The sequence below is a fragment of the Artibeus jamaicensis genome, unplaced genomic scaffold, assembly GCF_021234435.1.
Source record: "Artibeus jamaicensis isolate MK-2021 breed Jamaican fruit bat unplaced genomic scaffold, CSHL_Jam_final contig_594, whole genome shotgun sequence".
Taxonomy (NCBI): Eukaryota; Metazoa; Chordata; class Mammalia; order Chiroptera; family Phyllostomidae; genus Artibeus; species Artibeus jamaicensis.
The window spans coordinates 659,920-672,681 of NW_026521898.1; the positions used below are offsets into that span (position 1 = coordinate 659,920).

At 36.2% G+C, this 12,762-nt stretch overlaps 1 protein-coding gene across 1 annotated transcript in view; it reads right to left on the reverse strand.

Annotated features, from left to right (window-relative positions):
• GMDS (GDP-mannose 4,6-dehydratase) overlaps window positions 1–12,762 on the reverse strand; it is a 711,168-nt gene that overhangs the window by 382,527 nt on the left and 315,879 nt on the right. The gene's annotated exons all lie outside the window — the stretch shown is intronic.

Below are 12,762 nucleotides of genomic sequence, written 5' to 3' on the forward strand. Positions count from 1 at the left end.
AACCAAACCCAACCTCAGCCTCTAGGCACTCCTTTTAAAACTTTTCCCTCCCCTTCTTTAAAGTAATAATTTAAGGGGGAAAAAAGAAAGAAAAATAAAAGAAAAAGATCATTAACTGCCATTTAGACAAGTTAAGAAGCCCTAATTCTAAGTGTCACATCAGCTCTACTTTCATAACAAACATTTTTCTTTGGGGGACTTATGTCTTAACATTCCTAATTTGTTGCTGCAATATGTAACCCAGGCACTAGGCCAAGGAAAAGCCGCCACAATGCCAGTTTTTAAACAGAAAATTCAAAAGGGTTGTATAATAAAGGAAGTGCCAGAATGGAAGACAGGCATCTAAGACCACCCTGATTTTTTAAGAACATAAACATCATATATTCCTATTAATAAAGCTATTCTGGGGCTCCTGGGGCGGAGGAGGAGAAAGTAACTTAGCTTACGGGGTATGTAACTGTTAAAAGTCACAAACAAGGAGTGCATTTGACTTGTCAACAAGAGAAGATCACTTCTATTTAGAGGCTTGCATAGCCATCCAATTATAAAATAGGTTACAGGTCTAAATCAAAAGTTTCTCTATACTATACTTACCGCAGTGCTAGCTTCCAATTTCATTGAAGTGTTATTGGCAAAAACGGGCTCCTGAATTTTTTATTAATATTTGAAATGAATGATTGAAAGGTGTCACATATTTAAGAAAATAATGAAATTGTTTTAATATTCTCTGGTCTTTAATATGAACCTCCATCTACTTTTAACAGGTCACACACACAAAGAAAGGGTAAAATTAGAAGACACTGTGGAGACAATTCTATCCATGCTTCTGTATGTAGGTAAAGTTACCACAAAACATCAAGTAATGCCAAATTCTCAAGGTAATAACACCTATATGAACTAGTCAATAATGGTTTCACACAGTTTAGGTAGATTATTATCATACTTTACCAATAACTTTATCTTTGTCCCTTTACAGATGAAGCAGGAAGGTGAATGTTGTGATGAATACTTTTGGTTTCTACAGAAATTGGCACAATAAGGGGAATTTTTCTAAGTAGATTTTGGCAAGAATATGGCTCAGTGCAAGTTCAAACATATACTAGATTCACTTACTATACAAACACAGTATATACATTTAAACCAACGCCATGTTATTAAAAATGACAACAGGACTTCCATGGAAATCCACATTTTCAGTTTCTCCTAGAAGTTCAAAGAGTACTTTCAGAAAGCCAAAATTTCAACTTTCTGTGGTAGTTTATACAACACACAGAGCTTCTGACTCAAAAAAGAACCTTTCTAAATGAAGAAATATCAGGTATAATTCTTTCCAATCTATCACTGATTAGCGATTTTCTATTGACTTGGAACAGTTGTTTTTTTTAATCTTCACCCCAGGATATGTTTGTTGATTTTAGAGAGAGTAAGGAAAAGAGAGAGGGAGAGAGAGACACACACACATGTATTGGTTGCCTCCTAAACAGGCCCTGACCCTGGATCAAACCCTACAAACTAAGTATGTGCCCTGACTGAAGACTGAGCCCACACCCTTTTGGTGTAGCAAAGGATGACACTCCAACTAACTGAGCCACCCAGCCAGGGCTCTATCTTTCCATTCTAATGGGTGGACTATACTATCATCCCAAAGCATACTAGATAAATCTGTGATGCCAAATCATTAAAAGTTCCCAACACAAAATATTTCAGATTATTCTATTTACCAGCAAACTAATGTTTAGAAGTCAAATGGAAGCACAAGAAGTTCAAGCAATCCACTTAGGCCCTGTAGTGTCATGTTCATGCTTTCAACCAGGATAAACTGAGCACCTACCAAACACTGGGGGATCCAGGAGTGAAGCAGCAGTACCTACTCTCAAGCAGCACAGACAGGGTAAGATAGACCAATCATTTCTGCTGCCAGAAATGAAATAAAGGCTTTGCAAGGGCAGAAACAGTCAGGGCCTATAACACCGTGGCTGCACGTGGTCAGAAGACACCCACCAAGAAAGAAGCCTGAATGAGTCTCCCAGTGAGGTCATGAAGGGAGTAAGTAAGTTGTGAGACAAGGACAGTGATCCAGGGAGAAGGATCAGAATGTGCAATCATAGGGAGAAACCTTTCAGCAGGCCTTTCTCTTTGAGTTCATGCAGCGATGACCACAAGCATGAAACATTTGATGATGGCCACTGCTTTTAACACTGTACTAACCTCTTTAGATGCAAAAACTCTTTAATTTTTCAGAGCAACCCACAGCTAAGAATTATTATTGGCTGCATTTCGTGGACAAAGCAGCTGAGATTCAGAGAAGCTATGCAAATTGGTCATTCTAAAACGGGGTTCAAGTCAGTGTCAATGTGACTATGAAGCCCAGGCTCTCACCTTACCAGAATTTACAATGGCATGCTAGGACTGATGGAGTCATTCATCCAAAAGTTATCTTGGATAACTAGTCAAATTTATTTGAAATTTCCAATTCTTTAAAATTACTTTTAGTTATATTTTTAACAGTTGTATTGAGATATAATTCACATACCATACACTTTATTCACTTAAGTGTATAATTCAGTGGCTTTTAGTATACTTAGATATGGTGCAGTCATAGCTGCAGTGAATTCTGTAACATTTTCATCACCACAAGAAGAAACCCCATTGCTGCATATCATGTAGCAATCACTCCTCCTTTTCCACCAATTCTCCTGCTTGAGGCAACCACGAATCTACTGTTCGTCACTATAGATTTGCCTATTCTGAACACTTCATCTGAATGGAATAATACATGGTCTTTTGTAACTGGCTTCTCTCACTTAGCATAATATTTCAAAGTTCACCTATATTACAATATAAATTAGTACTTCATTACTTCTTATTGGCTGAATAATATTCTATTATGTGAATATAACACACTTTACCTCTTCGTTTATCAATAGATGGACATTTGGGTAGTTTCCATCTTTTGGCTATTGTAAATAATGCTCCTATGAACATTCATGGACAAGTTCTTATTTGGACATTTTCATTTCTCTTAGGTATGTACCTAAAGGTGGGATTACTTGGTCACAGGGCAACTCTATGATTAATTATTGAGGAACTGCCACACTGTACTACAAAGTGCCTGCACCATTTCACATTCCCACCAGCAGTGAACTGGGGTTCTTAATTCTCCGCATCCTCCCCTGCACTTGTTATGGCTTATTTTTTAGACAATAGTCATCCTACTGGATATTGAGTGCTATCTCATAATGATTTTGATTTGATTTCTCTGATGACTAATGATATTGAGCATCTTTATTTTCATGTGCTTATTGGTCATTCCCTTATCCTCTTTCAAGAAATGTCTGTTCAGATCCTTTGCCCATTTTTAAACTATGCTACTTGTCTTTTTATTATTCAAGTTGTAAGAGTTCTTTATATATAGTATTTTGCATGTATAATGCACACTCAGGGTTTTTGGCCTAAACTTTCAGAAAAAAAAAAAAAACTTTTGCTTTAATCTTTTAACTCAATTATTTATTTATTTATTTATTTATATTTAGCTACTTATTTTTTGTATTATAAAGAAATTTTAGCATTTATTTTTGAACATATTATAGTACAAAAATTTTTAAAGTAATTTTTCCTAAGATTTCTATTCATTTATTTTTACACAGAGGAGAAGGGAAGGAGAAAGAGAGAGAGAGAGAGACATCAATGTGCGCTTGTCTCTCATGTGCACCCTACTTGGGGACCTGGCCTGCAACACAGGCATGTGCCCCGACTAGGAATCAAACTGGCAACTCTTAGGTTCTCAGGCCAGCACTCAATCCACTGAACCACACCAGCCAGGGAATGGTACAAGAAATTTTACATAACAAATAATCAGAAAACACATGAACAGATACAAGGTATTTCAGGTACTACCCATATAAAATGAGCATCCTTATTTTTCCCTCAAAAATTTGGGCAAAAAAGTGTGCATTATGCACAGGAAAATATGGTACTCTGGATCCAAGTCCTTTATCAGATATATAATTTACAAATATTTTCTCTCTTGTATTGGTTATATTTTCACTTTCTACATGCTAACTCTGATGTACAAAAGGTTTTTTTTTTTTATTTTAAAGAAGTCCAGTTTGTCTATTTTTTTTGTAGTATGAGCTTTCAGTGTCATATCCAAGAGGGATATTCCTAGCCCAAGATCATGAAGATTTTCTCCTATATTTTAAAATAAATTTGATTGATTTTGTTCTTACATTTAGGTCTTTCTTACATTTGCATATGTATGTACAGTTGTCCTAACACTGTTAAAAAGGTTATTCTTTCTCCCTGTGAATTGACATCATTTGTTGAAAATCAATGAACTGTAAATCAGTGAGTTTATTTCTCACTTTTATTCTATTCCATTGATCTAGGTATCTATCCTTATGATAGAACCACAAATTCTTGATTACTATGGCTTAACATTAAGTTTTAACATCAAGAAGTGTGAGTGTTTTTTGTTCTTTTTTTAAAGACTGTTTTAGATATTTTCAGACCCTTAAATTTCCATATGAATTTTATGATCAACTATTAATTTCTGCAAAAAAGTCAACTGGGATTTTTTTGATAAGAGATTGTGTTGAGTCTGTAGATCAATATGGGGAATACTGCTGTTTTAAGTGTACCGTATCTTCCAATTGATAAACACAAAATGTCTTCCCATTTATTTAGGTATTTTAAAAAGTTTATCAGTAATGTTAAGTAGTTTCCAGAGTATGTTTTGCCCTTCTTTTGTTAAATTTGTTTCCAAGTAATATTCTCTTTGATCTCATAATGTAACTTTTCTTACTTTCATTTCAAGATTAATTTTAAAAAATATTATTGCTACCATATGGTTCACAAGGTAATTCTTAGGAGAGGCTTAAAATAATTTTAAAAAATTTTGCTCTCTTGCCCTGGCCAGTGCAGCTCAATGGATTGAGTGCGGGCTATGAACCAAGGGGTTGCCAGTTCGATTCCCAGTCAGGGCACATGCCTAGGTTGCAGGCCAGGTCCCTGGTACAGGGCACAGAAGAGGCAACCACACATTGTTGATCCTCTCCCTCTCATTCTCCTTCTCTTCACCTCTCTCTAAAAATGAATAAATAAAATCTTAAAAAAAAATTTTTGCTCTCTTCATTTTTACTCCTTATATCACAGGTGGCAAACACAAACGTGGGCCAAATCTGGCCTTGCACCTTGTTTTATCCACCTTGTTTCTATCCAGTGGCAGCACCGAGCTCCTTGCCTGTAGTTAAGGAGTAGTTACATTTATACAGTTTTAAAAGTACATTTGGTCCTTTGAAGTCAACCACAAAGCTGATGTGGCCCACGGTGAAAATGAGTTTGACACCTCTCCGGGGCAGAGGTGTTCTATCTTATATAGCCTTATATAGTTCTATCTTAGGAGAGAATGATATAAAATTATTATACATGAGGGCTAACACCTTAGAGGTCACCTTGTCCAATCATCTGAAATGTGCAGGGGAGGAAAGAGAGGCAAAGAAAAGCTGACCGACTGTTCGTGTTCAGAAAGATAAGTAAACCTGACCCCTATCTTAACCCACTTCACGCTGTCTTCACTGACTCACAGTGTAGTGCAGGAGGTATCCCTCCTTTTAGACTAGATTGCTTAAGTAGTTGGGCAATAGAAAACATGTGGGTAAATAGAACTCCCATAATTATTTTAAATACATGCTTGGTTTCTAAGAACCTTAAACTAGAAGACCCTAGCTATGAAGATGACCAAGCAATGAATAGTTAGCTAACAAACTGACAGAAGTCCTGCTGTTAGTTAATAGCAAAACCATTTAATAACTCTAAAGTTACAGTTTCCTCAGTAAACTACCAATAAAGTAATATTTAACACTCCAAATTCAAAGGTACACTAATGTATATGAAATCACACTGTAGAATATAAATCACCACAGACATTTAAGGAATTAATATTAACATGTCCTTATTTATAAAATAAGAATAACAACAGTACTTGCCACGTAGTTTTGATATTTAAGTGAGAACATCTAGGTAATGTGATTAAAAAGTTCTAAATAAATATTACCTGTTATTATATTACAATGTTAATAGTATTATTATTATATTACAATGTTAATAGTATCTATAATTAAGCATCAATGAAAAGTTCAGATTTCTTAGTTCTTTTATGACTAGGTCTCTTAATTCTCTGACTTTAAATTTCTGAGATTGAGAACAAATCAAAACAAACAGCCAACTGCAGGCATGCAGACTCATACAATACAGCTTACTTTTTCAATGTAAACTTGTTAACCTACGAAAAATAGAGTACCCGCATAAATGTACATTCTTAAGAAGGAGATCAATTAAAAAGCAGTTTAGTACGAATATCAGTTCAAAGATTGAGACCATGAGTACTGAAAGAATGGAAAGAAAAGAATTTCTGTTTCAACTATATAGCAAATGTGAACAAAATATAATTATAATGTATTTAAATTCAAAGCTGAGTCTCCAAGAAGTGCCCAGGTGAAGGGGAAGCTCCAGAGCACAGGTCATGGGCAGCCACTAAGGGGTCTCTGATGGGAGCAGAACCTAATGATGCCAGGTCACAATCTGAAAATAGCTTTCAGGTTTAACATCTAATCTGAGCAAAGGATAAGGTATTTCAGACAGAAAATTGGAAACAGGGTATATACCAGGTGAGTTATTAATAATTCCATTACTTTTGGACTTCTGGCCAAGATGGAGGTGTAGGCAGACATACTATGCCTCCCTGCACAATCAAAAGAAGGACAACAACAATTTAAAAACAAAAAACAACCAGAACAGAAAATTGAACTGTATGGAAGTCTGACAAGCAAGGAGTTAAAGAAGAAATATTCATCCAGAATGGTAGAAGGGGCATAGACAGGCAGTCAGGCAGAGAGGACTGTGGCGAGGTGGTGGCTGACAGACCCAGTGAGGCAGCAGCTGGTAGAGTAGGCAGTTCCACATTGGCACGCAGATAAATGGGGAGGAACAACTGGAGGGCAAGACAGACCACACAACCCAGGATTCCAGTGTGGGGAAATAAAGCCCCAAACTTCTGATTGACAACACCAGTGAGGATTGAGGCAGCAGCAGGAGAAACTACCAGCCTCACAAGAGAGTCCATTGGAGAAACCCACAGGGTCCTAGAATGTACACAATCCCTCCCCACCCCCCCAGGAATCAGCACCAGAAGGGCCCAATTTGATGGTGGAAAATGGGGGCAGTGACTGAAAACTGGCAGAGAGTAGAGCAAGTGCCACTGTTCCCTCTGGAACCCCTCCCCAACACACAGAACCACAATGCAGCAACGAGAGTTGCCCTGCCCTGGTGAACACTGAAGGTTCTATCCCTTATATGTAAAGGGCACACCGAGACAAGAAAAAAATGGCCCAAATGAAAGAACAGATCAAAGCTCTAGAAAAAATACAACTAAGCAACAAAGAGATAGCCAAACTATCAGATGCACAGTTCAAAACACTGGTAATCAGGATGCTCACAGAACTGGTTGAATATGGTCATAAAATAGAGGAAAAAATAAAGGCTATGCTAAGTGAAATAAAGGAAAAGTACAGGGAACCAACACTGACAGGAAAAAAAAGTGGGACTCAAATCAACAGTGTGGACTAGAAGGAAAAAAGAAACATTCAACCACAACAGAATGAAGAAACAAGAATTCAAAAAAATGAGGAGAGGATTAGGAACCTCCAGGACATCTTTAAACATTCCAACATCCAAATCATAGGACTGCCAGAAGGGGAAGAGCAAGAGCAATAAATTAAAAACTTATTTGAATAAATAATGAAGTAGAACTTCCCCAGTTTGGCAAAGAAAATAGACTTCCAGAAAATCCAGGAAGCTCAGAGAGTCCCAAAGTAGTTGGACACACCAAGAGGAACACACCAAGGCACATCATAATTACATTACCGAAGATGACAGATAAGAAGAGAATCCTAAAAACAAGAGAAAAGCAGAGAGCTACCTACAAAGGAGTTCCCATAAGACTGTCAGCTGATTTCTCAAAAGAGATCTTGCAGGCAAGATGAGGCTGGAAAGAAGTATTCAAAGTCATGAAAGTCAAGGACTACAGTCTATCCGGCAAAGCTATCATTTAGAATGGAAGGACAGATAAAGTGCTTCCCAGATAAGATCAAGTTAAAGGAATTCATCATCACCAAGCCCTTATTATATGAAATGTTAAATGAACTTACCACAGAAAAAGAAGATCAAAACTATGAACAGTAAAATGACAACAAACTCACAACTATAAACTGAACCTAAAAAACAAAAACAAAAATGAACTAAACGAACAACTAGATAGGAACAGAATCACACAAATGGAGGTCACATAGAGGGTTATCGGTGGAGGAGTGAGAGGGGGAAAAGGTACTGAGAATAAGTAGCATAAATAATAGGTAGAAAATAGACAGGAGGAGGTTAAGAATAGTATAGTAAATGTAGAAGCCAAAGAACTTACATGCATGACCCATGGACATGAACTAAAAGGGGGGAATATGGGTGGGAGGGGGTGTGCAGGGCAGAGGGGAATAAAGTGGGGGGGGGGAACAGGGACAACTGTATAGCACAATCAATACAATATATTAAAATAATAATTCTATTACTTTTATCAGTGCTATTATTTTTTAAAAGGTTTCATTTATTTATTTTTAGAGAGAGGGGAAGGGAGGGAGAAAAAAAGGGAGAGAAACATTGATCAGTTGCTTCTCACTTGCTTCCAACTGCAGAACTAGCTGGCAATCCAGGCTTGTGCTCTCACTGAGAATTGAACCTGTGACCTTTTGGTTTGCAGGCTGGTGCTCAACCCATTAAGCAAGTGTTTCAACTCTTTAGTTGCCTTATCAGTAAAATAGGATAATAATCCATACTAAGAACCTAATGAGATATAAGTCAAAGGCTGTATCTCAGAATACTGTATCAGCATAAAATAGTTCTGTTAGTTATAAAAGTTTACTGTCTTAGATATCTTTACTGTGATAAATCTTTAAAAAATAATAAGGCCTAGTACTGGTCAGGTGGCTCAGTTGATTGGAATGTTATCTGTACACCAAAATGCTGCACCTTCAATTTTCCTTTTGCTTTGTGTGTCTGTGTCTCTGCATCTTCTGTTTCTTATGAGAAAACTAGTCATTGGATTTAGAGTCCACCCTGGCAATTCAGGACGATCTCTTTATCCAAAAATCCTTAACTCAATTATATCTACAAAGACCCTTTTCCTGAATGAGGTCACATTCACAAATTATGGGAAGTAGGATATGATCCTCACAGCCCACTATGAAAATCAAAGATTAGAATATTTGAGGAAATATGATAAAACATGAATCAAGTATTATATTATTTTAATATCACATTAGGGGTAATAATACACCTTGTATGAGCACAGTAGTCAAATAGTCTCCAAATGCAAAATATTAAAGGTGATAAAATAAGTTTTGTCTCTATTTAAACTCTGTAAGTTTGATTCTGCTAATAAATTTCCTCTGTATTTAAGCTCTGCAAATTTGTCTCAGTTAATAGAAACAGCTCCCTAGGTGTGTTTCTTCATATCTATTTATAATTTTAGACTAGAGATGCTGTGTATAGTTCTGTATACAGAAAATTTTGGTAAACTTTGTTCCTCATCATTTCTTTTTGGATCTTTCCTCTAATGTAATTTCCTTTCTTCTTAAAATAAATTCTTCAGAAGTTTCTCTAATGTAGATAAATTGTATGGCTAATATTTGAAAGACAGTTTTGCTAATTTTACAATTCCAGGTTGAAAATCATTTTTTCTTAGCATGCTCAAAGTATTGTTCTACTGTCTTATCAGGTTTTCTTTTGTTGCTGTCAGTAGTGTGCAGTCTAACTGTCATGGCATTGTGGATTACCTTTTTTTCTCCTCATTAGTTTAAAGATGTTCTTTTTGTCTTTGATATCCTGAAGTTTCAATTCCATGTGTATAGATATGATTTTCTGCTTTGTATGCATGATGCTTCTATATCTGTTTCTCCTATATCAAGCCTGGAAATTTCTTAACAACCATCTCTTCAAACAATACCTCTTCTTCACTCTATTTTCTCTTTCTACTTCCTTCTGGAAAAGAATACTAGATGCTCTCTCTCCCTCTACTAACAATGTTCATCTTTTTATCCTTCTTTGCATATTCTGAATAACTTAGATCCACCTAATTTTCCCTCAGTAGTCTAATATTTAAGAAAGATGTTTAATTGTTTATTTTAATAATTTTTTCTATCTAACATTCATTCTCTTTTTCAAATATGCCTGGATATTTTTATGTTCTGTTCTTGCTTACTTATCATGATACATCATTTTTTTAAAAGAGGTTTTTCTTTATTTATTTTTAGAGAGTGGAAAGGAGGGAGAAAGATAGGGAGAGAAACATCAATGTGTGGTTGCCTCTTGCATGCCCTCTACTGGGGACCTGGCATGCAACCCAGGCACATGCCCCACACTGGGAATTGAACCAGAGACCCTTTGGTTCCCAGGCTTGCACTCAATCCTATGAGCCATACCAGCCAGGGAGATGTATCACTTTTTAAATTTAAATGTGATTTACTAATTTTATAATCTGTATTTAATAAATCCAATATTTAAAGTTCTTGAGAGACTAATTTTTGTTATTTCTGACGACTCTGACAAGTGAGTCATCTTTGTTCCCTTGTGCATTTGGTGACATTAATAGTTCATATTTACTAATTTTAACCTGCCAGAGACCAGAGGATATCTTTGAGAAGAACAGTTTCCTCCTTGCTGGCAAGAAGGGGCCGGAAAGAAGTATCTGAAATCATGAAAGGCAAGGAAGATTGCCTTTCATGGCTGCAACCAAGACTGCATCCAAGATTACTCAATCCAGCAAAGCTATCATTTAGAATGGAAGGGCAGATAAAGTGCTTCTCAGATAAGGTCGAGTTAAAGGAGTTCATTATCACCAAGCACTCATTATATGAAATGTAAAAGGGACTTAATCTAAGAAAAAGAAGATAAAAAATATGAGCAGTAAAATGACAAGAAACTCACAACTGTGAACAAATGAACCTAAACAAAAGAAAACCAATGAAAACAAAAATTAAGCAAACAACTAGAACAGGAACAGAATCACAGAAATAGACATCACACGGAGAGATTTCAGTGGGGAGGGGGAACACAGGAATAGCGGGGAGAAGGTATAGGGAAAAGGAAGCATAATCGGTAGGCATTAAATAAATGAGAAGAGATTCAAAATGCTATAGGAAACAAGTTGGTCCGACGGTTGTGGGTTATTGTTAAGCTGAAAATGCTATAGGAAACAGAGAATTCAAAGAACTTATATGTACAACCCATGGACATGAACTAAGGGGTGGGGAATGCTGAAGGGTTGGGGGTGCAGTGTGGAGGGGAAATAAAGGGGGAGAAATTGGGAAAACTAAAATAGCATAATCAATAAAATATATTCAAAAATTTTTTAAGAGAGAAAAAAAAAGAAGAATGGTTTCCTCCAAAAACAGGCTGCATTTTTTTTCTGATGGAAGCTGGGAGACACCAACCCAGGTGACATTTTATCACCTTCCACGGTCCCCAGGTTAATACAGTTACACTATTCTAGTTTGTTGCTGTCTATGGACAATACCTCAGCCTTCTAATTACAGAAGTGGCACAGTGCCCAAAGGCCTTTTTATGTCAAAGCTTTATATTAAATGAGGATTGGACACCACTTCAGTGTCTATAGTGGTCCCCACCTACCAGTGGGAAAGAAGATGAAGTCAGATTTAGAAAAAAAATTTTCGCCCTGCACATCTTGATGTATGTTAATAACTATGCCACCTTTTACATGTTTGTTTTTATTTTCACATTAAACATTAAGAAAATTTTGATTTTTGTTTTATTTTCTATGGAGTTTGTCTTTATAATGAATAGGTATTTATAAAAACATATGAATAAACCTGAAATTTGTCTCATTGTTTGGCTCACAGTATTTATCTGGCTCAAATATAATTATTTGTAATAATTTTTTTGTATACAAGGAAAACTATACTTCTTCTCTCTATGAAATTATGGAACACAATACCATCTTGTCTCTGTTGCTCTTCCCCTGGGCCTCACCACCTGTAAGGACAGATAATGAGGGCCTGCTGTGAGACCACTGTACCATCAACACACAGGGGTGGTTCAGATACAGGACTAGAGCCAAATCTCTAACTTCCGGGCACTGCTCTTGTGTCCAATCCTTACATCAATGTGTGTGTGTGCATGTGCACATATTCCTTGTTTTAAACTTTCTACTCTAATATCATAAAGTATGCCGGCATGATATTCCAAAGTCAAATATCTTTAAACCAGAAACTGAAAGAATTGACAAAATTTATAAAACATACACCTTAAATTACCAGCATCAAGCTTTAAGACATGTACAGTTGCACACTTAATGAAAGAATTAGTTCATCTGCTAAATCACAATTTACCACAACATATAATACTTCCATAGAGTCTTATTTTTTAAATACAAAATGCAACATTGGACATCTAATTATGATCAAGTGGAACTAAAGGAAGAAACATTGAAAGAGATATAGTAAGTCCTCCTAGGGACAGTTCCCCTGCTTATCACATTAAACAAAGTCACTTCTTTTTCAGACATATACTTCATTATGGTGCTGCAGTTATACTATCAAACTTCTGAGAAGCAAAGTAGTGCTGACATGTGGCAAATTGTACTGTTGGCATGTATACATGTACATAGAATTGTGTGTGTGCACATACACGTATGTAAAA